Source organism: Cupressus sempervirens, chromosome 7 (assembly GCF_028749045.1).
Source record: "Cupressus sempervirens isolate cs-2001-9-10 chromosome 7, ASM2874904v1, whole genome shotgun sequence".
Lineage (NCBI taxonomy): Eukaryota > Viridiplantae > Streptophyta > Pinopsida > Cupressales > Cupressaceae > Cupressus > Cupressus sempervirens.
Genome location: NC_143124.1, coordinates 455,711,661 through 455,739,018, shown reverse-complemented (window position 1 = coordinate 455,739,018; position 27,358 = coordinate 455,711,661).

Sequence of the window (27,358 nt, the reverse complement as noted above, 5' to 3'; positions counted from 1 at the left end):
AATGGATGCATAGGCTACTATTCTATGCATAGCAGGCTTGCATGCCCTCTGAGTCACCAAAATTGTTGGTCAAATTTTCTTTCACACCAAAATTGCCAGATTTGAATTCAAATATCTCAATGTTCACATTTTAAACATTCATAATAACATAAAAGGAACAAAAATACTTTATATTATAAGCTTATTTTAGTTTGGCTATGTGTAATTTATCAAATGGACCTACATATTCCCAACCATTGATCTAAAGTAGATTAATGAACAACACTTGCCCACTTTGCAAAGATGCAAGAAAGTTATAAGATGTGGGGAAGTGACTATACAACATGTGTCTAAATTGGGCCAAATCTCTTATGTGTCACAAATTTGAGTTGAGGCAATGAAATTAGGATCTATAGGTGGTGATATATCACTATTCAAAGTACTAATTGCATTGGCAAGATTCTAAAGGTTGCATAATCATTGACTTTCTCAGATTGATGATGGGTGTATGCCTGCATTTTGAAGTTGTAAGAAATTTAAGCATTGTGAGCATATGCCAACACACCACATGTCTTGTGAGACTAAGTTTTAATGAAAAGGTAGGCATGGCTGAGATTGGCATCATAATTAAAATAAACATCTTTTGTGACCATCGTAGTTAAGTTATGAGGTGGTGCACTTAGTTGGTTTCAATGGTCAAACATGCAAAGACTTCATGAGATGGTGAAAAATAATAATACTATTGGGCCATGTGGATCATTTTGGTTGACGAATCCTCTTTCATTGCTGAATTTTCTATTTCATGAGTTAGGAAGGAAGAAAACTAGGTTTTCTTGCATGATCTAATCTTTTATTATTGATCCCAACTACCCCAAGTTATTCCTATGCTAGCATCAATGCAAAGAACACTTTTACCACCATCTAATGATCCATTTGGAGGATTTTTGCACTGATTTTAATTATTTCTAAGGTCCTTCTAGCTAGGGTTTGGTGATTTTCATGCATCTAGAGTGTACCCTAATCAGATATTTTTTGGATTTGTGGTAATGCAAAGTTGTAGTAGTTGGAGCTTGAGTTCTAGGGAAGAAAATATCTTAGTTATAATTGATGTATAAAGGCAAAAAAATTGTAATCTTTGAAGGGATGGACTCTCTCTATTTCTCTAATATTACTCTAACATATCACCATAAATTCCCTTTGCCTCTAAATTGTATGACACTTTGTTTTATCTCTCTCAGCCATTAATGTATTGTGGAACCTTCATTTGGCTCTCATTAGTGTATTATGGATGTCTATAACCCACATGACTATATCTCTCTCTACCCTATGAATGATATATAAGTGAAGTTCTTTTTCCTTGTGTTATCCATTTGGTTATCTGATCTACATGTGGGCTATTTGATGAGAGTAAGTTTCGATCTATATATGTTTTGATTTTTATGACAGTATTTTTATGCATATATGGGAAAAGATTAGCTTGAACACTCTATTTTTTTTCATCACCTCCTTAGATTAGATTAGGTTAATTTGTTTTCCTTCTTCCCCTTTTCCTCTCAAAGAGTAGTTAGGTGCATCCTAATAGCAAAGGAAGTCAGCCTTCTCCAAAGACTCAACCTCATTGTTCAAGTCCCACAACTTGGAGGTTGTTTCCATGATCCAAAAGGTTGTTCTTAAGTAAAAACTTTGGACAAGGATACAATATTTTGTGATAATAGACTATTCTAAGATAGAGTTTACAAAGGCATGTTCTAGTAAACTTGTTATATATCTTAGCAGAGTTGTTATTCTGTGAAGCCAAAGTTAAAGATGTGGTGAAGACATTTTGGAGACAACATAGCTAAGCTCACTCATCATAATATTCCATGTACAAAAAGTTATTCAAGTTACAAGGTGGAAGATTAATGTTATCACTAAGTGGTATTAGAGTAGTAGGTCCTTGAAGATAAAGCTTAACAATTTTGGGAGATCCATGGCTAGCATATTCAGAAAGGATAGTCTAAAGTTTGATGGAACAAATTATGATAGCTGGAAGGAAAATATGAAGACACATCTATTGTGTATGGATCCAAGATATTGAATCTTGACAAAATCAAAAAATACAATCATTTCTAAGAAAGATTTGGAAGCTTATATCGAGGAAGAAAGGGAACCTTTCATGTTCAACATGAGAGCTAGAGAAGCACTATTGTCTGCACTTCCTAAAATTGAGTACAATGAGGAAAAATTCACTTATTAATTCTCATATGATTTGGAAAGCTTTGGAAAATAGTTTTGAAGGAGATGAACATTCTAAGGAATTTAGGTTACAAAGTTGGATTTCTACATTTCAAGATGATAAGGTGATGGAAGATGAATCTATAAGAACATTTATAGGCCAGATATTAGAAATTACCATAGGTATTAGATCTCAAGGAGGAACCAAGGAAGAAAATGAGGTGATATGGAAGATATTGAAGAGATATTGAAGAGCTTAACACCACCATTTAAGCTAGCAGTTCAAATGATACAATTTTTGATCTCTTGTACCAAAGATTCACAAAAGAAACATTACTTGGGAGACTTGAAGCAATAGAGAATGAGCTTTTATAGTCTGAAGAATTGACCAGAACTAAAATAGCTTTTAGCACCCTAAATATTCAACCTAGTTTATCAAGTAACATAAGTTCTAGAGGAGACTTTGCTAGAATTAGTAGATCTAATGAGGACAAAAAGATAGAAGGAGTAGCCCTTCCAGTAAAAAGAGAAAAGGATGGTAAGAAAATATTTAAATGTTGGACTTGTAATGAATTTAGTCATAATGCATCTAATTTTCCTAATAGAGGAAATTTTCATATAGAGAGTGTTTGTGTACAAATGAAGAAGATGATTCTGATGAACAAGAAGTGTGTGTTAGTGATGATGAAATAGGATTTGTAGCTATTAAAGAAGAAAGCTTGGAGAAAATGGCTTTGGTATCATAGGTTGAAAAGAAATCTAATTGGATAATAAATAGTGGTTATTCACATAATATGATTGGTGATATGAATAAGTTAGTTGACTTCAAAAGTCATGATGGAGGCATTTTTAGAGTTGGAAACAATGCAGTGTGTCAAGTTAAAGGCATTGGATCTATAACTCTCGATGGTAAGACTAACACTAAGGATGTATATTTTGTTGATGGTTTGAAGAAAAATATTTTGAGTGTTGGAAAATTAGTGGATAAAGGTTATTAGTTGCAATTCATAGAGAAGATATGCATGATTAGAGATTATCAGTTATAGTTCATAGAGAAGACATGCATGATCAGAGACAAAGATGGAAAGGTATTTGGAATGGGAACCAGAACTATAGGTATTGTATTTTAGTTGAACTCTAATGAAACAACATGTTTGGTTGCATAGGTAGATGACAGTTGGTTATGGTATAAGAGATTTTGTCATATAAACTTTGACAACAATGTGAAGACTAGTAGTTTGTTTGCAATTAGAGATTTTTCTAAGATTGTAAAGCCTACTTACACAATTTCCAAGGAGTGTGTCAAGGCAAAGTATAATAGAACTTCATTTCCCAAAAAAAAGTTTACTACTATAGAAAAATTAGAGATTAAATACATATATATCTTAGAGGTCCTACAAAGACTAAAGGATTCTATGGTGAAATTTATTTAATGACTTTAGTTGATGAATTTTCTAGAATGATGTGGGTTGCATTTCTTAAAGAAAAATTAGAAGCATTTGATAAATTCAACATATTCAAGAATAGAGCTGAGAATGAATCAAGTATGAAGATTAAATGTTTAAGATTAGATAGAGGTGGAGAATTTACATCAAATGAGTTTTAAAAATTTTATGAAGCTAATGGAATCAAAATAAATTTGTCAGCTCTTAGAACCCCTAAAAAAAAATGGCATTGTAGAGAGAAGAAACGGGTTAGTAATAGAAGTAGCAAGAGCTAAGTTATCTAAGAATGATGTATCCAAGATGTTTTCAAGAGAAGCTATGAATATAGAAATATACACTATGAATAGAGTACAAGACTAAAAAAACAAGACCCTATATGAGCTATGGTTTGGTCACTCGCAGTTAAGTATTTCAAAAAAAATAGTAGTAAATGTTATATCAAAAGAGATGATGATATTGGTAAGTTTAATATTAGGAGTGATGAAGGTATTTTTCTTGGTTATTTATTAAAAATAAAGGCATATCGATGTTATAATCTAAGAAACAAGACTATCATGGAAAGTGAAAATGTAAGAGTTGATGAGAAATTTAGGATACAACTAAGAATAGTTGACTATAATTCAAATGAAGAGAATGTTGTTACTAAACCAAGGAATGATGAATTATTCTTTGAGACTAATATGATTTACAAAATGAAGGAGAGCTAAAGTAGAAACAATGCTCGGAACCTTCAATAGAGGTAAAAGTTGAGGTCTTGCTTCTTGTAAGAATATGAAAAAGAATCATCCACCCAAATAGATCATTGGAAGTAGAGATAAAGGTGTGATGAAAAGAAGTAGAATCAATGAAGAACTATTTGATATCTCAAGTTGAACCAAAGAATGTAGATGAAGCATGTAAAGATGACTATTGGAAGCAAGCTATGAAAGAGGAATTGGATCAAATAGTGAAGAATGAAAGGTGGGAATTGGTCCCTAGACCGATAGACAAGAATGTGATAGGAATAAAATGGGTTTTCAAAAACAAGATGAATGAACAAGGTGAAGTTGTAAGGAAAAAATAAAGATTGGTATGTAAATGTTACTCATAGCAAGAAGGAATAGACTATGATGAAACCTATGCTTCTATGGAAAGAATAGAAATAGTAAGTTTATTCCTAGCATATGCAGCATATCAAAAATTCAAGGTATATTAGATGGATGTCAAGTGAACATTTTTGAATGGAGAACTTTAAGAAGAGGTATACATAGAATAGTGTCAAGGTTGTCCTTTAACAGATGATATAGACATAGTATGTAGATTGAAGAAAGCATTGTATGGCTTGAAGCAAGCACCTAGAACTTGGTATATGAGATTGGACAAGCATTTGACAAAGCTTGGATATAAAAAAGAAGAATTGAAGAAGGAATTTGAAATGAGCATGATAGGAGAAATGAAATATTTTCCAAGATTACAAATTATGCACGACAAAGAAGGAATCTTTATTTCATAGACTAAGTATTTGAAGGTTTCACTAAAAAGTTTTGGTTTGGAAACATGTAGACCTATTGGAACACCTATGGTAACTAGACACAAGTTATCTATAAAGGATGAGACACCTATTGTTAAGTAGAAGTAGTATAGATCTATGATTAGAGGATTGCAATATCTGACTCACACAAGGCTAGATATAGTAAATGTAGGTCAAATTGTTGCAAGATTTCAAGCTGATCCCAAAGAAACTCATTATGAAATAATCAAAAACATATTTAGATATCTAAAAGGAACATCAAAGTTTGGATTGTGGTATGATAGATCTACTTATTTGACTCTATATGCTTATATTGATGCTAATTAGGTAGGTAGTATGGATGACAAAAAGAGCGCCAGTGGTGTAGCCTTCTTTCTTGAAGAAAAATTGGTTTCTTGGTTAAGCAAGAAGTAGGATTATACCTCACAAAGTATAGCTAAAGTAGAATATGATGCAATAGCAATCAATTGTAATCAATTTGTTTAGATGAAGGAAATGTTGAAGGATATAAGGATAGAATTTAGTGAACCTATTATCATATAGATGTTGAAGGATATAAGGATAGAATTCAATAAACCTATTGTCATACATTATGACAACACAAGCACAATGAATATGTCTAAGAATCTAGTATTGCATTCTAAGACTAAGCATAATTCTATCAAGTATCACATGTTGAGAGAGAACATTGTAGAAAATGAAAATAGATTGGAGTATGTAAGCACCAAAGAGAAGATTATAGATATCTTCATTAAGCCTCTTCCCAAAGAGACTTTGGAGTATTTGCGAGGTATTATAGGGGTTATGCATATTCCTACATTAGAGTAGATGATGCAAGAGTGCATCAATCCAATGTAACAAAGCACTATTGTTTGTGTGGATTGAATGTTGATTCTTCCTAAATGGGAGAGTATCTATAATGGATAGAGTCATCTAGGACTCTTTTTGGATGTTGTTTTGAATAGTGTCTTTTGACTCTTGATCTAATCAGAGATAGTTGTTACAGAGGTTGATGGTTGTTGAAACCTTTAACATTGATGTCAATGGAGGAGAGAAGTACAACATGAAAAATAGTGTGGAAAATAAAAGAATAAATAGTTTGGGTGAAGTATAGCATAGAGCACATTGAGTTATATCAAAGGAAAGAATTATTGATGAAGAGGATTTGAAAAGAAAGGTTAATAGTCTTTTGTAATTGGTATTTTTGGAACTAGATGTTTTCATCTATGTTTCCATTAATACCAAAGGAGGGGATTGTTGGCAGCATGAATGTTGATGATATTCCTATGGGGGTGTATTTTAGAAATATGATTAGATCATTATTATAATGATATGTTACATTCATGACTATGTTTGTCATTGATGTCAACATAGCAATTTTCTGTAGTATTTGATAGAAGAATAATAGAAAGATCAAGTTGGTATGGATAAAAATTGTGTACTCTCACTAAGTGAGGTTAAAAGGAGATACTAATAAGTGTCTATGATATGTAGCTAACCTCAAAAGTACAAGATATCAAGTTTGCAAGAATTTATGCAATTTTTGGTGGAGATTGTTCTAAGATAGAATTTATAGAGGCATGTTCTGGTAAACTTGTTATATCTCTTAGTAGAGTTTTTATTTTGTGAAGCTGAAGTTAAATATGTGAAGAATACAATTTAAAGATGATGTAGCTAAGTATTATTCTAAGATAGAGCTTATAGAGGCATATTTTGGTAAACTTGTTATATCTCTTAATTAAGTTGTTTTTCTATGAAGTTAAAGTTAAATATGTGAATATGAAAAGTTATTCAAGTTACAAGATAGAAAATTAATGTTATCGCTGAGTGTAACATGTTCTTAATGAGGTCCTATAATAGCTAACTCAGGGAATTATTTTATGGACTAGATAGAAAGGAAGGACATTTTCCTTTGTTAAACATTGAACTAAAAAGTGTAGAAAGATAACACAAAGAGTAGAAAGAGTAGAATCAAGTTGATAAGAAAAGATAAGCAAACCAAAGAAAATTTGGAGAAAAACTTCATTGCCAAGGTCTTATTGTGTGATCTGAAGTTTGATACTTGGATGTCTGACAGTGATTGGTCCAATTGATAGAATAGAGGAAATAAAAAATTAATAATAAATTACTTGTTTGAGAAATGAGCTCTTCTTGTAATTAAAATTGCATATTTGGGCAGTGAGCTCTTCTTACATACATTGTACTACAACTCCTACTAGGGTTGGGATCTCCTAACAGGGATTCAAGTCTCTTAAAAGGGACTCATATGTACTAAATGTTGTAATAGACTCCTAATAGGGTCCATCCTCTAACAAGGAATATTTATATTAGTGCATTATCTTTTGGGCATCATTCCCACTAGATTTTTTCCTCTAATTAAGGGTTTCCCTAGTTAACATATCTAGTGTTATTATGTATGTGCATCTTTGTATGGTTTCTATTTACTTTGGTTGAATGGTTGAGATTATTTAAGGTGGATAAATGTTTTAATTATTGGATAAATGATTCTACCCACCCACCCACCCCCCCCCCCCCCCCCCACTCTTAGCTATCTTGATGGACTATTGTTTCTAATAAAGTCAACCTCAACCTTGACCCAGTTCCCCCCATTTATCAAAAAAAATTTCAGATGTGGGGAGAAGTTTTTGGCTTCAAAATAAAAAACTCTTAAATTGTATTTAATATAGGTCCATTTCAAGGGGTTAAGGTTTAATGAGAATTTAATTCTCCTATGTTAGCCTCTCTAGAAGTTTGTGCCCTAGACTAGTATAAAAGGAATCCTTTCTCTCTCATTTTCACATCCATTTTTCATGATCAAGTAATCAGGTAATCAAGCTTTGAGATCAAGTTTTCTCCCAAGCATATTCAAGCATGAAAATCAAGTGAGCAATCAATCAGCCATTCAATAATTCAATTTCTCCATTGAAGATCAAGGATTCAAGCATTCAAGCCTTTGAAGAGATTTGGTTCAAGCATTCAAGATTCATCATTCAAACCCTAGATCTATCCATCACAATGGTGTGATCTTCCTTCAAGATCATTTGTTCATCTTCAGGATATATTCATTCTTCTGTCAAGGTGGATTTCAAGCATACAACCATGGAGGTTTCAATTTACATTATTGAGTCCAAGATTTCATATCAATATACTTGTTTACATTTCAAAAAAAAATTCATATCTATTGAATATAATAGCTTTGTTGATAGATCTACTTCTACTACCTGTTAGAATTCTCTATTTCAATTCTATTATTAAGGTTGATTCCAAATTGGGGTTTGACCAAGGCAAACCCCTCATCCAAAAAAAAAAACCCTTTTTCTTACAAATACAAGTGTGGGAAAGTGAACATCAGGGCATATTTGAGTACCCTTTTTGTTGAACTTTCAAGATCCATGAACAATTTTTTCATCAGAGAAATGCAAGTCAAGGTCAAAAATAAAGAGGTAAGATCTTACCCCACATTTGGGTCAAGGTTGACCTGGCTCAAAAAATAAAAATATTTCTAGGTTTTGTAGATCTCATAGTTTTAGTTTAGGTTATAGGAAATCAACAGTTTCTAAGACTATTTGACAGGGTTTTCAGTAGGTTCTTTTTTGGAGGTAAGTAATTTCATTTCTTCATTTCAATATTAGAATTTCCATATTTACATTCCATCCCCTTACAATTAATATATATGTAATAAAATATGGATTTAAGGTATCTTTCATATGCATTATTCTAAAACCTATTCATCCATATTTTTATATCCTACATTTTGGTGAACCTAGTTACAACAACTCTTTCTTTTTAGTGTTAGATTTGCATCTTGTGTTAGATCTTGCATATTTGTAAAAGTATATTTATTTCATGATTAAGTTTCAAAAATACAAAAAAAATTATAAAATTTCTTTAAAAATACAAAAATATTTATATTTTTCATGCTTTTAGTGTTACTTTGCATTCAACATGTATGATTTTGTTTTGAATACTTTGACAAGGCTTTTATTTCAAACAAAGATAAATCCCTTAATGAGGTGCATGGAATTGAGGATGAAAATTATTCAAATGAGATCTCTATTGATCCTTTTCCTATTTCATCTTCCTCTATAACCTCTTCAATTGATCTTACCATAGGGTTTGTGCATGGTTACCTTCATGTTCCACTTTTTACAACATTGATGCACCTAGAATGTTATATCTTCAAAATTCTATTCAAGTTATAGAGGCCTTTAAGAAAGTCATTTGTGATAGTGATCAAAGTGTTAATCTCATGTGTGGTATCAAACCTTTAATTCAAGAAGTTTAAGATTTGAGATTCACTCCTCCTATTGCTAATGAGGAACTTTCTTTCATTCCTTTACTAAGAATTCATATCCTACACTCCTCCTATAGTGGTTACATATCTTCCTATGAGTGTTCCAACAATACTTTACCTACCTCATAGCCTTCTTAGCATAGTATTCCTTATACCTATTACAACCCTCTACCAACTATGGTTCCAAGTGTTCCTCTAGTTGTGTCTTCCATTCTCGCTACTTCCTATACTCTTCCTAATCATATCCTTCCTAATCTAGTTCATAATACAATTCCTAATATTCATATTCCCAATTATCCATCTACTCTTCCTAGTTCTTCCCACACTTATGTTGAGGCTCAAACTATGGTTTATGATGCAGATGTGAAAGAATTCTTGAAATTACCTTCCCCTTCTTATCTAATCCATAATGATATTAAAGGGATGAGAAAATAAGCTTCCCCTTTTAGATATCTTCATAATTTTACCCCATTCTTCTATAAAATAGATCTTTTCTCCTCTTGTCTCTTCATTGGGGGGCAAGATACATTTCTTTCTCTTCTCTGTTATCTATTAAGTTTAATTTTGAGCTTAATTGGTTATCCTTTCTATATTTTATACCTATGTTTTTCTATTATGTTAATAATCATCCATAGTTTTCTTTTATTATTCCAGATATATTTTCTAAAAACATTTTTTTTGCAAAGGTATCCCTTCTCTTCATCTCTAGGGGTCAAGGTTCTTCCTTCTTTCCCTTTGTCTAGGGATCTATTTTCCTTAACTTAGTGGTATTTTTTTATCTTGCAACAATATTTCATTATAATGACTGATGTTTTGACTTTAAACATCATTTTCTATGAGAGGTTGTTGTCCTAGGTCATCACCTCTTCTTTATTTTGCAAATTATGTTCTTTATAAACTCCTATCCTTTCTTTAGGGTTAGATTTTGATTCCTTTTATCCAAGATTTTGCTTCTTCTTTATTGTGCAAGAGGCTTGTTGATTGACTCTTGGGTATTTTTTTTTAATTCTTTGAAAGATGATAAATCCTCTAAAGGTAATCCATATAAGTTGCTAAATCCTGAAGAGACATGCATTTTTCAATTTTCAATATGCAAAATCCTCTTAAGGTAACACACATAAGTATCTTGGGTCTTTTTTTTTAAATTATTTGAAAGATGATATTTTATCTAAAGCACTCCTCTTCAGTGGGGGTCTTGTTGATGATATATGATAAATTCTCTAAAGGTAATCCATATAAGTTGCTAAATCCTGAAGAGACATGCATTTTTCAATTTTCAATATGCAAAATCCTCTTAAGGTAACACACATAAGTATCTTGGGTCTTTTTTTTTAAAATTCTTTGAAAGATGATATTTTATCTAAATCATTTTTCAATTTTCAATATGCAAAATCCTCTTAAGGTAACACACATAAGAATCTTGTTTATTTTTTTCTAAATTCTTTGAAAGATGATATTTTATCTAAAGCACTCCTCTACAGTAGGGGTCGTGTTGATAAGATATTTTTATCTTTGAGGATCCTTTTTCCATAAGTAACATATCCTTTTCATGATTATCTATGCTCTTGGATGTAGGGGTCAATACCCTTCACCAAGAATTAAGTGTACATTGTTGCTAACAAGATATCTCCTTACACTGTGAAGTAGTTATCCTCTTTCTCTTCCTTATCATGTCTAGTAGATAGCCACAATAAGGAGGGGAGAATATATAGGGTTTCCCTTGTACTATATTATTCTATTTATATGATAAATCCTCTAAAGGTAATCCATATAAGTTGCTAAATCCTGAAGAGACATGCATTTTTCAATTTTCAATATGCAAAATCCTCTTAAGGTTTTTCGTACTACATATGCTCACGCACTAGTTGAAATTGATGTTTCTAAGGGACTCCCAGAAATGATTTCAGTGGCTTCTTCTTTAGGATCTTGGAATATCCTTCTTGACTATGAAGGTATCCCCTTCCACTGTAGGAAGTGCCACAAGACTGGTCACATGGCTGCTAGTTGCTCCCTAGGAAAATCTAGACTGAAGTTGCCCCCCTCTTGGTGGAAAGGGGTCTCAGAAGATCACTACATGGTCCACAAGGTCCTCTCTCTAGGGGATGAAGACTCTCTTCAATTTATTGTGGTGGAGGTCTCTTCTACTATTCCAAGCTCTTCAGTAAAGGATCATCCTTTAGCACCTTTGGTTGTAGAAAATCAGTCCTCAGTTTCTACTGTCCCATCTTCTGGTGCTTTGATGGAGGATCCTCCATCGACTCCTCCTCTAGTTTTTGTTGTCCCATCTTTTGTGGATGTAGCTTATCTGTCTTCTAGTTTCTTGGGGGCAGCCACCTCTATTGCTTAACCTATGGTTGTTGTTCCTTCTCTTGTTCCTGCTGCAAACTCCACTATTGCTATTTTTCCCCTGGCTTTAGGGGTTTCTGGGTCTCGTTGTAGCTTAGTTGATTCTTAGTGCTAGCAGACTACTGATTTGGTGGGGGTTGGAAGGTCCTCAGTTAAAGTTCCCTCCATTTCTATTTCATCTGGATCGGCCCTTCCTGTGTCCTCTTCCCTGGTTGTAGACTTTTGTGTTGTGGCCTCTTCCCTGGTCTCAAGGATTTCTGGTGGCTCTGATGCTGCTGATTTTTGGTGGTAGAAGGCTACAGGTTTGGTGGAGGATGGATGGACTGTAGTAAAAGGTAAAAAGGTCAAGCCATCCACAACCTCTTTTGACATGGCATTATGTTCTCACAATAAGGGAACTAAAGGCAAGGCATGATTTTGTTCTACTATTCTTTTTTTGCCCCCTGGATTTTGGAATGTCGTTCTTTGTAGTGCATAATGGTTGGGGATTTCTTCCCCTCTTATCTTTGGATTTTAGGAGCCTAGTCAAAACCTATGTTGGTGGTTGTTGTTCTGCCACTTTGGTCACCTTTTTTTTGGTGATCTGTTGTACTGGCCTTTTGTTTGGCCTCTATCCTTTGGCTGGGCTTTATCTACTTATTTTTCAGCCTTTTGTTCTGTTTCAAACTTGGGTTTTAGGATCCTTGCAAAACTTGTTTATCTAATCAAAAACATACATAAGTTGTTAAATACTAAAGAGACACACATTTTTCAATTTTTTGATATGCTAAATCCATGGAAGGTAACACACATAAGTTGCTAAATCTTGAAGGGACATGCATTTTATATTCCATGGTGATACAAAAAGATGGATCTATGGGTATTTCAAAATCTATCAAAAGATGCATTACAATTGCAAAGCATAGTTTCTAGGTGAACTATCAGGTTGGCTACCTGTTGGGCTCTCCCTCCTTGGTGATTCATGGTAAGGTGGGCATCTTACTAAATGAGGTAATAACTTTCTCTCTCTCTCTCTTCACTTTGATGCTGGTAGGACTGGATCATGAAGCTCTACTATTTATAGTGTCCTCTTGTATTTCTTATGTAATCATTGTGATTTTATGATAGCTTTCCAAATATGATATTATTATAGGAAACATTTCTTATCAAGGTTTTATTTACTAGTTCATTTGGGTTTTTTTTAGTGCTAACCCCTCTTTTTGTGTCATTTAGCTTTGTTTTTATTTTTTTTTTGTTTTCACACCCTTGTGCATGTATGTTGAGTTAGGATCATTGGTTTGGGGGCTCATGTTTTCAAACAAGTGTTATTCTATCTAATGGTGAATCCACTTCAATCTTTCTTCTCCTTTATCGTGAGCATGTTTGATTTCCATACTCCTATTAAAGTGGGGTCTTAATGTATCATCTTAAAATAGAAGAACTTTCATGTTACGAATGGTTACCCCTCCTTAAGGGGTGTTTTGGGCCTTCATAAAATTGTCCCAAATTTTTCTACCCCTTCCATCTTGAGTGCCTATTTAGGGCTTTATTTGGGCCTCCTAAGGTACTATTTTTTCCTTTTGGCTTATTTTCTAGGTGTCCTAAACCCTTGGGTCAAGATTGACCTCAACCTTGACCTAGTTCAAGGATGAGATAACCTTGAACCAAGTCCCTCTTTTCATCAGAAAGTTTTTTGAATGTGGGGGGAAGCTCAAAAGTTTCTTTTCCCACTTCTAGGTCAGTTGTTTTATGCTTCAGAATGATAAACTCTTAGATTATGTTTAGTATAGGTCCATTTCTAGGGGTTAAGGCTTAATGGGAATTTAATTCCCCTATGCCAACCTCTTCAGAAGTTTGTACCCTGGATTAGTATAAAAGGAATCCTTCCTCTCTAATTTTCACATCCATTTTTCATGATCAAGTAATTAGGTAATCAAGTTTCCTCCTAAGAAAATTCAAGCAAGAAAATAAAGCGAGAAAGAAATCACCCATTCAAGTATTCAAGTTATACATTGATGATCAAGGATTCAATAATTCAACCCTTTGAAGGGATTTGGTTCAAGCATTCAAGATTCATCTTTCAAACCCTAGATCTATCCATCATGGTGGCGTGATCTTTCTTCAAGATCATTTGTTCATCTTCAAGATATATTCATTCTTCCCTCAAGGTGGATTTCAAGCATACAATCATGGAGGTTTTAATTTATATTATTTATTTACATTTTTTATTCCAATCTTTCGTATCAATATACTTGTATATATTTCAAATACAATTGCATATCTATTGAATATCATAGCTTCATTGATAGATCTACTTCTACTACTTGCTAGCATTCTCTATTTCAATTTCATTATTAAGGTTGATTCCAAACTTGGGTTTGACCAAAGAAAACCCCTCATCCAAACAAAAAAACCCTTTTTCTTGAAGATACAAGTGTGGGATAGTGAATATCGGTGCATATTTGAGTACCCTTTTTGTTGAACTTTTAGGATCTATGAACAAAATTTATGTCAGAGTAGTGTAGGTCAAGGTCATAAATAAAGGGGTTATATCTTACCCTACATTTAAATCAAGGTTGACCTAGCTTAGAAAAGAAAAATATTTGTGGGTTTTGTATATCTCACAGTTTTAGTTTAGCATTGTGAAAATCAGCAATTTCTAAGACTATTTCATGGGGTTTTCAGTAGGTTCTTTTTTGGAGGTAAGTGCTTTCATTTCTCCATTTTAATATTTGCATTTCTAGATTTACATTCCATTCCCTTACAATTCATATGTATGTATAAAAAATATGAGTTTAGGGTCTTTTTCATGTGTGTTATTCTAAATCCTATTCAACTATATTTTTATATCTTATAGAAACATTGAAGAATACTTTTCAATCTCAAAAGAAAAATTTCATAGGAATGGTTATGCTAATTCATATCCTAAGAAGTGAGAAAAAGATAGGAGAAATTCCCAAGAAAGTAAACCACCTCATTCCTCTATAATACTTATGTAGATATTTTCATAACATGGTCTTTGGTGTGAATAAGGTGTTGGGTGTTGATAAGACAATGAACGCATCTGGTGCCTCATATGTGATGGCAATAAAAATGCAAGACCATACACTAGTATGGGATATGATTTTGTAAAATACATAATTAATGTAATAAAATTGTGGTTTCTCAACAAGGAGATCTAAGTAATTTTAAGCTTCGTCATTATTCATTGTTGATGTATTTGTTGTTGTACACAAATATTGAGTAGATCAATTAGGATTTCATTGAGAAAACTAAAGAAATGGGATAGACTCTTCTAGTGCAATTATGGACCAGGGTATGAATAGATAGTACCCTTTTACAAATTCTATTTAAATTTATGATAATTGTGTGTTTTCAATAATGAACATGTTAGTGCCTAATATGGAGAGGGTTCCAAAGGTAGTAAGTGAATTTCTTAGACCTACCTTGTGTTATGATGAACTCAAATTAAGTCATAATTGGGTGATGTTTTCTTGTTTGGAAATAGCACTATTATGAGAGTTTATGCATGCCTCCACCCCCCTCACATTCTACCTAGGTCTGTACCTAAATAATTGAGAATTTTAGACTTCTTTTGGCTACTAACTTTAATGGATAGAGAATGCTTAGGCTAGAATATAAGAAAGGGGGCACTATTGTGTAGAATTTTAAAAATAGAAGACTTCACAATTGGAAAACAAGCCACATATAAAATTGATGCAATTTTTAGCTAGTATAAGTTGTCATCTACAGTGGCTAGAGTTCAGGATCTAGAAAATGTTGTTAGAGTGACCTTGAGAAATATGAGAGGGTATAATTTAACTAAAACTAAACCCCTGTGGGAAGAGGATGTGATAAGGAATGACTTGTTTCAGAATGTTTATGCTAAGAGACTTTAGAAATGGAAAATTATTATGAGAGTTGAGGCTAAAATTAGGAAAGTTGATCTTTCTTTCTATGGTTTCTATCTTGAGGAAAATTATCTAGATAGATTTTTTTCTTTCATAAATAACTAAGAAGATATTATGGAACAAATTCCTAAAGAATCACAAGGAAAAGGGAAAGAAATGGTAAACCATGTCTCTCTTGGACTAGATCTATTTTTTAAACTAGAAGAAGATGAAGAAAGGGCCCATTAGAGGCATTAGCATGGACTTGGGAAAGAAAGAAAAGGCTAAAAATAATTAAAACTCCACAAAAAGCATGAGAGAAAGCATCTCATACATTGCTTAAACATCTCAAGTATTATGTTGAACTAAGGAAAAATTTCTTCATAAAACAAGCTACTGAGAGTGAACAAGCTCCTAGAGAGCTAGAAATAGTTGCCAAAATTTTGGATGATGGAATCATCCAAGTACGAGAATTTAAAGCAAATGATGATTTTTTGAAAGGTGATTAATTTACAAAAATTAGATTTAATTTGAAGTAGAACCAATTATACTTTACATTAAAACTAGGTAATTTTGATGAGAAGATTATTGAATTGTTCAAAATATTGCAAGCCTATGATACCAATAGTGAGACTATCGATGTGGAAGAGGCTAGAGAATCGGTAAAGAGAAGTGGAATGATACTACTCTTGGGATAGGATTTAATTTCTTCCTTCATGTTAGACTAGATTAGGAGACAAGATAAATCAATATATTTTTAAGCATTTGGCCCAAGAGGATACAAAGAGGGTCTAGTTATAACATAGATTCTAAGACAGTGGCAGTATGGAGTATGGCTTATAAGTCCAATAAACCAAAACTAATGGAGGTGAAAGATACACCAAAAGGAAGTGTAATAATTTGTAGTATGTATTCCACATCTGGTGGTGAAATTTCTAGTTTTTTAAGTTTTGTAATAGCCTTGAGAAAAGATAAAATGGAACATATTGAAGATAGGATTTCTAAAACATTTGGGAATTATGTCTCTAGAAGAAATCAATATGAAGAAGAAATGAAAAGGACTTATGTGATGGAGAAGAATATTATAGAACTAGAAGAAAAAATTAAGACTTTAAAAGGTGCTACTAGGCCTATAAAAGAGGTTAGTTAAAAAGAGATCTAGAATAAAGAAGAGGGATCAATTCCCACTATGGTGATTGATTAGTCATTAGGCATAGAAATTTATGAGAAGGATACAGAAAAGGAGTTAGAGGGAAAAACAATAGAAGGCATACTATGTCATAGGAAATGTGTCAAAGGATGTGTCACAAAATCTTTATGATGTTTACATTTTTTTACAAGGTAAAAAACACCAGTGTTCTAAGGCACTTTCATTTTTAACTCCTTTGTTTAAGAAGTGGGGCCCATATAGTCATTTTTTTGATAGGCTACTTCTAATCATAACTCAAAAAAGAAGTTGCCAAAGGAAATTATCATTCCTGCAAGAAAAATAATTGGAAAGGTTAAGGAATTAGATGGATTTTTCTCTCATAAAATATAATTAATATAAAATAAGATGAAAACTATTGAAGATGTCACACATAAATTTATACCTCCTATTGTCAAAAGTGATTGAAAATTGGGGGATTGACGGGAATGGGCCATGTCTTTTGAGATTATTATGAGTCATGAAAATGTTATAGCTTATGGTGATGGTGATGGTGATGGTGATGGTGATGGTGATGGTGATGGTGATGGTGATGGTGATGGTGATGGTGATGGTGACAGTGATAGTGACGGTAACGGTGACAGTGATGGTGATGTGAGGTTATTGATGTTTCATATAAAATTGAAATGGATATGGATAAAGTGGTTGTAGATACAAAGGCTATATTCGATGCAAGGTGGATCTGTAAGGTCCCTCCTAGCACGTACTTATTAGATATGAATTTCTCCATTGAATCAGTTGTAGGAGTTTTGAACAGATATGAAATTATTTTTTATACTATGAATGTCCTAATGAAATAGAGAATAGTTGATATATCGATGTTTTAATAATTAGTGACTTGAGAACTACCACATTATCTCAATGATTTAAAGATTAGAATTTCACTAACAATAATACAAGGCATTTTCACCTAATGATAAGGGTGTTGATTTTGGTACTTCAATGTTTTAGTTTTATGCTTTCAGATAGTTAAGTATTTCTTAATTGGTGATTTTTATGATGTTAGGTATATGCATGCCTAATGATGATTATTCTAGTTTTTTAATGTAAATTAATGAATAAGTTATGTTATATTGATTATGTGATTTCTAATGATTAAATGTGAGCAGAAATTAATTAAATAATTGATTATTAGAAAGATGGATGTTTTAAATTTACATGATTTTCCTGATACATAATTTACATATATGCATGTGATTTCTTGAACTACTAATGTGTGCAATTAGTGTGCAGGATATTTAACCAAGAAATCTAATGGAAAGACAAAATGGAAACCATTGCTATTTGTGCTATTTTGCATTGTCTTTTTTTGAAGGTTGTTATACAGTCTTAAAATTATCCTAGCTTTTGTTGGTTTCTATTAAGTCTATAAGGCCTAAAAACATTAAATTAAAGTATCCTAGGGGTAAGGGTATGGGTTGGGAGTACTTTCCACCCCTTTAGCCTCATAGGTTGACTTTTAGGGTCACTCAAAAACCCTACTTTTGGTTGATTGCAAAAATTGATTTGTCTCTCTCATTAGTTGGTGACTGAAACTCCACCTTGGGGTTTACCTAAAGCCTAGTTGAGTTAGGGTCATTTAAGATGCAATTTGGGAGAAATGTTTGGGTTGTTACCCAATCTCGAGTTTTAGAGAGAAGTTTGGAAGATTGAAGGAAGGAAAAAAATCTCTTCTCAACTTGTCATTTTACCATAACTTTTTGTGAAGGTAGGATTCTTCACTCTTTTGATCATGTTTCTTCTTATTATTCATGCTTAATTCATGCATAAGGCATTGTGATGGTCTTTGTAGTGCTTGTATGTGTGTTGAGGGTGTTTGGGAGGGATCTTAACTTGTTCTTGGATGTCATTTTTATGCCTTGCTTTGAATTTTTGAGGGGATTTCATGGAGGAATTTTTGGCATTACTCACCCTTGGATAGGGAAGAAGTGGTCAAGTATGGGGGAAGGGCCTTAATTGGACCTCAATAGTGTAGAGTCTCCTCTCATGGTGAGAAGAGGGGAAGAGGGTAGGGTGTATGGGCCCCTACTTGTCATCACATACCTTGTATGAAAATTTGAACTCTTGAAGAAGGGAACAAATGAAAACCCCTTGTTATATTGACCTCGAAAGGGCATTTGTACAAGAACAAAAGTTCTTGAATTTTAGCTTCGAAAGGTCTATGTTATGGTATGGTGATTGACATCTCCTATTGATAAAATCCACCTCCCCCCTATTTTGGTTCAATGTTGAACCTATGGTGCAAAATCGGGTTGGGAATGCATGCTCGAATTATTCATCATATATGTTGTTTTACCCTCGGGTTAGTTCTTGTCTTTCTCATGGTTTCCTTGGTGCATTGGAGATATTGGAAAAGACCTCTTGCGAAAGACCTAGAAGAGAATTCAATTGAATTGTAACATTATGCAAAAATGTATATAAGTTTTGATGTATTGGCAAGGATGTCAGGTTTTCTTACTGGTTCTTTCCTGATGGAGCCTTGAACTAGGTTGATTAATAGAAGAGAAAAGATTGAGTAATATTCTTGCATTGAACCTTTTAGTATTTCAGTTCTTTACATATGTTTATTTGAAAATGGATAAAATGATGATGTTTCACTCTTACTACAGCATTCGTATGTTTTGTAATCATATTCATTTGAATGAAGTTAATTAGATAACATAGTGATATATATCAATTAATGCAACCTAAGATTAAAATATGTTAAGATAATTCACATTTGATTTGTACTTAAATTTTATAGTTATACATGAGTGTGAGGAAGTTAAGTAATTCTATTCGAATACTTATGTATTATATTTAATCCGATTAGCACTTTCAAAAAAATAAAAAATAAAAAATTGTATGTTTTTGCCCTGTATTTTTGGCATGACAGGATCAAGTGCTTAAATAAATAGAATATGGTTAGGGATGTCACCTGCCCAAACATAGACACTAATATTACCATTTGGGAAGTTGTAGTATAGATCAAGGCAATGCTCAATGGAGATAGTGAGTGAACAAAGCTAGAATAAACCATGAAGAGCCAATAGAGGGAGGAAAATCATCATAATAGAATATCTTACTTTTGTGGTTCACCTCCTATGGATATGCATACACTACAAATAGAGAACTAATCTTAAATACAGATGTTGCTAATTGTTCATTTCTAGAACTATCTCCAATGTTGAATCTTGCTATTTTTTTGTCATATTTGTAAAAAGTATGATTGTTAAATGAGAATGTGATGTGTCTTTTTCTCTCCCATGTCAGAAGCTTGTTACAAGCCTTATTTATTAAAGGATTTCCAAGACTAGGATTAGAGGTTAGAATTTTTAAAGATGAATGTTATTTCTCATGTTTGATTCAGTCCAATATTGTGTAATGTAATTTTTTTGATATTGTTCATATGAAAGGAGAATAGCAATATAATGTGTTAATTTTATTCTAAGTTATCTAATTTCACAAGATTTGATACTTCAAATGTATTCTTTCAAGATAATTAATACAAATGGAGAAGTATTCTAAGTTGCCCAATTTGGATCTTGTCTCTTTTTATGTTGTCTTTAATTTTCTATGATGCAATTACAAAATGTATTGAGTTCAAGTTATAATTTCTTTTGAATTATATATTATTTCATATTATTTTGTTTATCAAATTTATTGAGTAGATACTTAATGTGATCTAATAAAATTAAAGGGTTTCGTAGAGAGATTGTGATAATAATGATATATGAGATTGAGTATTGATTTTCTTCATAAAGTGAGGAAATAGATTTTAAGTGGTGGTATCAAATTTTATGAGTAAAGAATCCAATAGATAAAACACTAGTCATGTATTGAAGTTGAGAAAATTGCTAAAACTACATAGTGTTAATTTCATAAATCAAAATATTTAATATTTCAATTCATGTTATAGATCTGAAAAGGATGAGCCTACACTTGGTTTAGAGAGCTTTAGGATCTTGAGAATTAGTTATCATATATTTCTTTTATTGTCTCTTAATTAGAAGAATTAGAAGTTATTATCTATTATAGTGGAATTTATGATAAAATATTGTTAGAGAAGGAAGTGATAATAAATTTCATGGTACACTTGCCTAAATCTTGCAAAATTCAAAGGGAAGAAGACTAAATGTCTTGCCAATTAGTCCTAATGACATATTTGGGAGTCCTAATCATGGTCTGTAGCTAATTCCTATGCATTTCCTACATCTCAAAGAGTTATTAAAATCTTGTCAAATCAAGAGCCAATAGATCTTCTTCTTCTTTTTATATCCATACCATTTCTTTTCTCTTCCTATTTATTTTGCAAGAACAACTATGTTCTCTAAACTCACATGTCCTCTCCAGGGGGCATATATATACCTCCTCATCATCCTTCCTCATCCTTCCCTGATTGGGGCATCTTATTTTCTTCTTCTTTGAAACTATGTTGATTTTCAAACCACATCAAAGAGAGGCAAAATGTAGATACTTAAAATTGTCCTTCCACTCTAATATTATTATTTTTTAGTATTTCCACTTAACATTGCAATTAATTGTTAATAATCAAATAAATTATTATTATTTTCTATTTATTTAACTAAATTTATTTTAATTAAATAAATTCATTAGCCTTTTGGTATTTAAATTGTATTTAAATACTATCCTCTCAATATTTTAATCTAATTTAATATATAGTTCCTCTATCTTCTTTATTTAAATAAATTTTATTTATTTGAATTCTACCATTGGCTAATATTTGTCTAAAATATATAATTTGGATTAAACTTAATGTAATTCAAATTTTTCATATTCAATAATCCTTTTCTACACCTTCATCCTAAAAGTGTATTTAATCTCGACTTATCCTTAATGATGTGCACAATCACCTTCTCCAACAATCATTTTAATTCTTTTCATTTCTCCATGAAAGTAGAATCTTTGAATTTTTCTTATTTTTGCCTCTTAATCCTAGACACTAATTATTTTTGCCTCTTAATCCTAGTCATTCATTATTTTTGGCTCTTAATATTAGCTTCCTTACTTTTGCCCCTTAATCCTAGCTACTCCTTTTTTTGTCTCTTATTATTACATTTTCTCTCTTTTCCTCTTAACTATAGCTCTCCATTTTGTTGCCTCTTAATCTCAATCACTCAAATTTATATTTTCTATAGAAAAAAAAGCACCTTCTTCATTTTTAGGATAATTAATAAATAATTGGCATCTATATACTTTGAGCACTTGAACACTTAGCATACTAGCATTCAAGAATTAGTATCTTAGTATTTTGAATTTTATAGCATAGTTATTGCATACTCAATATTATCTTTGATTTCTTATTTTCTTGTGTGATAGCTTAAATTTGATTTCATATCTTATCTTAAAATCTTGCATTTTCATATTGGTTAGGTTGCATGCATCTTTAATCTAAAAAATTAAAATCTTGCATCATATTTCTTGTGTACTATCTTCTTCATAGATCTTGCACTTCCACATCATTGTGAGATTTAGGGCACGTTCCTAATACTTTCTTCCAAAACCTTTATATTTTTTACCTTGTAGCCTTTATATTTATTTTTATATCATTGATATTGGAGAGCATACCCATATAATCTTGAAGAGCATATCAAATAAGGTTATTGAGTGCCCTTGTTTTAGCTCATTAAGGTTGTAGTATAAATTTTTAGAGTAATAAAGATTTTTCTTATTAATTGAATCATATTGATTTAGTTATTAAGTCACTTATTATCTCTAGTTTACTTAAGCTAAACTTTGAGCATATAATAATTAACTCTTTTAGTAATTATTATCATGCAACCTAGGTTAGATTCATGTTAGGGTTTTGATCTCCTTTATAAGGATTGGTCTCTCTTTGTAATTCTTTCATTCACTTTTTTTTGTAGAAATTTCTCTTTTTATTCATCAAGAATGTCTCATCTATAGATATGGAAATTCCAGCCTCCATAGCTTTTGTTTCTCTCTTTCTATGATAGGTGTTTACATGTAGGTGATTTTTGGGAGCTGTGGGGTTGATCTTTCATCAACTTTACAAAAAATACATATTTTTTGCATTTGAAATGACTAACATCTAATGTGATTTTGTTTGGTGTTTTTCATTATCAAAAAATAGGTCCATATTTGTACTGCATACAAGCATACCATAATAATATTAATTAAAGAGAAAAGCATTCACTAATGTATCAAATTTCTTAAAATTTGTTAAGGATCTAGATTAACAAAAAGGTGAAGCACAAAAAGAGATAGAGAACCTAAGTTGTCAGCTTGGTCCTATTTAAAACTCAATTACTTAATATAGTGGAGAAATAAGATTGTACATAAGATAAGGAAATTAAAATAGGTACAAGATACTATAAAATAAATGTACGTGAGAGATAATCCTATCTACACCCTACCATCAAGGTTATGTAACAAAACATTAATAAAGTAGAAGAAACACTTGAATTACTAGACATAGATTGCATAGATAGTTCGAATAAAAGAGATATGAAATTGCATGAGAAGAATTTTTTTTGACCTAATTGTAGAAGACATGGGAGACTGTTGGAAGGATTTAATGGGAAACAAGATACTGAGAGGGGGGATGATTCAAGATCTTAAACTTTACTTGCAAAAACAAATTTTTGATTTCACACCTAATTCATCACATATCTTAGATCTATCATCAAAAATGTAATACTGAAATGAAATTAAAACATAACATCCATGAAAAGCTTCAACACATAACACAAATGATTTGGTTACCTAGAAACACTTCAATATGAAGGGAAAACTAGGGTGGGGATGAAACCCACAAATCTTCACTTTTGCAACAATAAAGTTAACCTATTAGGGTTATAGTGTTGATCATAATATATGATCTACTCAGTTAAGAGTCTACTCTATTCAAGGCTTTAAGACTGTTAGATCTTACCCTATTAAAGGACTTTATACTCACAATTAAGTAAGGACATTGTTAAGAGATTCTAAATAGTTATGTAGGATCACTCTATTAAGAGATTTGTCGTGACTTAGTTTGTTAAAACATATTTAGTACCTATCCCTTGGTTTTATCTGAAAGTGATTTCAAATCTACTTTTTTCAATGTCTTAATCTGATCTCTTAATCAATATCTCCATTATGTCCTTCACTACTTAGATTTCTCTATCTAACCTCTATTTAGACTCAGTCTTCCTTTCTCTATTATGTTCTTGTTTACTCCTTCACTTGTGCATTGACCCATTCATGAATGGTCTCTCATTCTTCAATATTCTCTCATCCATAATGATCCTAGGGCTAGAGCCCACATTAAATACATAATCTTCAAAAGTTCTGGATCATAATCAACAATTCACAATTCATACCTTTTTTTTAATTTCCCTTTTGATTTTCTAATTGGTTCTTCTTTTCTCGGGATCATTACCTTCTACAATGACATGTAAATTTCATCTTAACTATCTCTACAATCATTATGTTTTTTATAGAATTTGGAAAAAAATGGTTTACATAGGTGTCTATGTTGTTACAAACTCATATAAAAAAACTAGTTTACTCAGTATCTAAATGTTTTGATGCTCAATCATGACTAGAATTCATGCTAGCACTTACCATCTAAATATTCTGACACTCAATCATGACTAACATTCATGCTAGCACTTGACATCTAAATATTCTAATGCTTGAACATGACTAACATTAATGTTGGCATTCATCTTCTACACACTTGATCTATTTTTTCACTCAGCAAAAATTGTCTTGCAATTTTGCTCAATCTCCATTGTGTAAGCTTGACTTATATATGTGATTGGTCTCAACTAGGATGCTTGGTGATCTCTAATTTTCTAAGAAAAATAAACAAGCCCTTATATACTTGGCCTACACTAGATGACTTGGTCACAATGATGACTACCAACCTTGCCTAGTAAATGATTAAGTGTTTGAACACTAATAGGAAACTTAGGCATAGAAACCAATAATTTCCCCCTTTGAAATTAGTGGCAAAAATACTTTGTTATGAATTATCATTCTATGTAATAATACTCCCCCTAAGACTATAATTCAGATGTACAATCTAGATTTGTTCATGATATTTCATATGATGAGTCTGACTTTGATTTCTATGACATATCTGTAGTGTATTTCCCAGTTGTTTTCTTACTTCCTTCTTATTTTTGTCACTTATGGGTTGGGTTTTGTTGGGGTTAGCCTATAATTATCAAAAAACTTTTTGATTATTTTACCAAAATTTCTACAAAACCTTTATTCCAGTGCTCCTTTACTTTTTTTTTCCAATTCTTGAATTTGAATTTCTAGCTCAGTAGCTAGATCAATTAGGCTTTTAATATTTTAGAAATGTGTGTCTTTCTTCAAGATATTTTCTGCTATAGATACTTTATTCTAAATAATTTCCAAATGTGGTAACAACAAAAATTCAATTAATCTAAATTTTCTCTTCGTTCCATTGTCTTGAATTGTTAGCTTAGCTAACCTCTGCTGACTAAATGTTAACTTATGATATGAGGGTGAACATGAACCTATGTTCATACCCAATAATATCATACAGGCCTTCACATTAGTGTGTATTATATCAATAAATTGTTTATTCTCCAGTGTGAAGAACTCAACATCACAAAGCTTCACATGTAATGAATGAATAGTATTCAAAATTTCTTCTAACTATATGACTAAATTAGAAAGCTCTCCTTGTCTATTTACAACCTCTCTAGAAACATTCTCCAAAATTTTGTGCTCAAATCTTCTCTTAAACCTGTTGAGCTATTGTTTGCACAATACTTTAATGGTAGAAATATTGAGTACAATTGTTCAATTGTGTGTTGTCTTTGATGTTACACAAATGGCATATCAGTTATTAGATAGAGTCTACCAAGCTCAGTTGGTAAGCAAAGCAAAAGATAGAGTCTACTGAGCTCAGAAGGTCAGCAAAGCAAATTACAGAATGTATCAAGCATTCCTAAATATTACAATATAGAGACTATTTCTACAGAGCTCACTTAGGCATCAAAGTATTTTGTGATAGAAGTTAGTTTCTACTAAGCTCAAAAGGTTAGAAAAGGAAAGTTAGTGTCTACTGAATTAACTTGGTCTCCAAAGGATTTTTTTGAGTTTACCAAGCTTCACTTGGTTAACAGTAGAAATCATTTTTGGAAACAGTATTTATCGAGCAAGGTTGGCCAATGAAGGATTTCATTATTTTGGGAAATAAAGTTTAAATTGTTTCATGTAATTTTTGTAGCTGATTGATGTAATGATTATTGGTAAATGTAACTTGTAAATGAGCCGACTTCACAATTTGTAATGTATAAATAAAAGGTCAAGTTGTGAATTCAATAGCATGGATGAATGAGTGAGCATGCAAGTGAGTTGATTGTGTGAAGAGGAAGTGTGAGTGAATTTTGAAGAAGGACCAAATATCCTTGAGGAGCAAAAAAGTTGTATTCTATCAGAGAGGATATAGTGGAGTAGAATAATGATCTGTAATAGCGAAGTTTAGTTGCATCTCATTCAGGTCACATATTGTTACTTTCTCAGCATTGTAGCAATGATTTCTAAATCTCTTAACAGAGTTGGTTTAATAGCCATTTTGTAAACCCTTTAATAAGGTGGATAGTTCTATTGAATTGTTCTTAAGTCCTCTAACAAGGCCACTCCTAGAAAGGTGATCAAATCCTCTAACAATGTGTTTTTTAACCTTTAACAGGGTTGTCTCCTAATGAGGCTCACTTCAAATGAGTGAAAATTGGTAGCTAGTTACTTGGTGGTTTTTCCCATATGGCTTTCAATGTTAAATCTGGTGTCTCTTGTGTTGATGTTATTTCCTTTATGCATGCATGTTAAATCTCTGTGAATGCTTAATAAGTTAACATACATCTATCGAGTGATAGCAATAACTAATTTTATAAAGACATCTAAGGGATATATGGATTTATTTTTGTGGTAATTGATTCACTCCCCCCCCCGCCCTCTCAGTTACTTCATCTATATTTCCAACAATTGGTATCAGAGCTTTTGGTGCTTGCAAGAAGGATTTCAAGAATCTAAGCTAAAGATCAGGATGTCTTGCAAGAGGGAAATTACAAGGCTTAAAAGGGATAACTTTTCAACAAGGCAAGGTCTAATGAGACTCCATCTAGCTTCCATTAGAGATACAAGATTAAAATATCTTGATCAAGCATATGCAACTCCTTTTGGCACATTATATACTAATGACATTGCTGAGAAGAAGACTCATAACACCATGATTGTAGATATTGCATCTGCCCTAAGCTATGAAGAATTTGATGATGTCAAGGACTACAAAATTGCCTTTGAAATGTGGAACAAGCTAAAAGATATCTATGGAGGTGATGATAATGTGAGACGAGCCAAAGAAAAAAATCTAAGAGGACAATTTGATCAAATGAGGATGAGAGAAGATGAAAACATTGCCAAATATGTTGAAAGAGTCAAAGTAGTTGTCAGTGAAATCAAGGCTTCTAGAGGAGACATTGAGGAGGAAATAGTTGTAAGTAAATT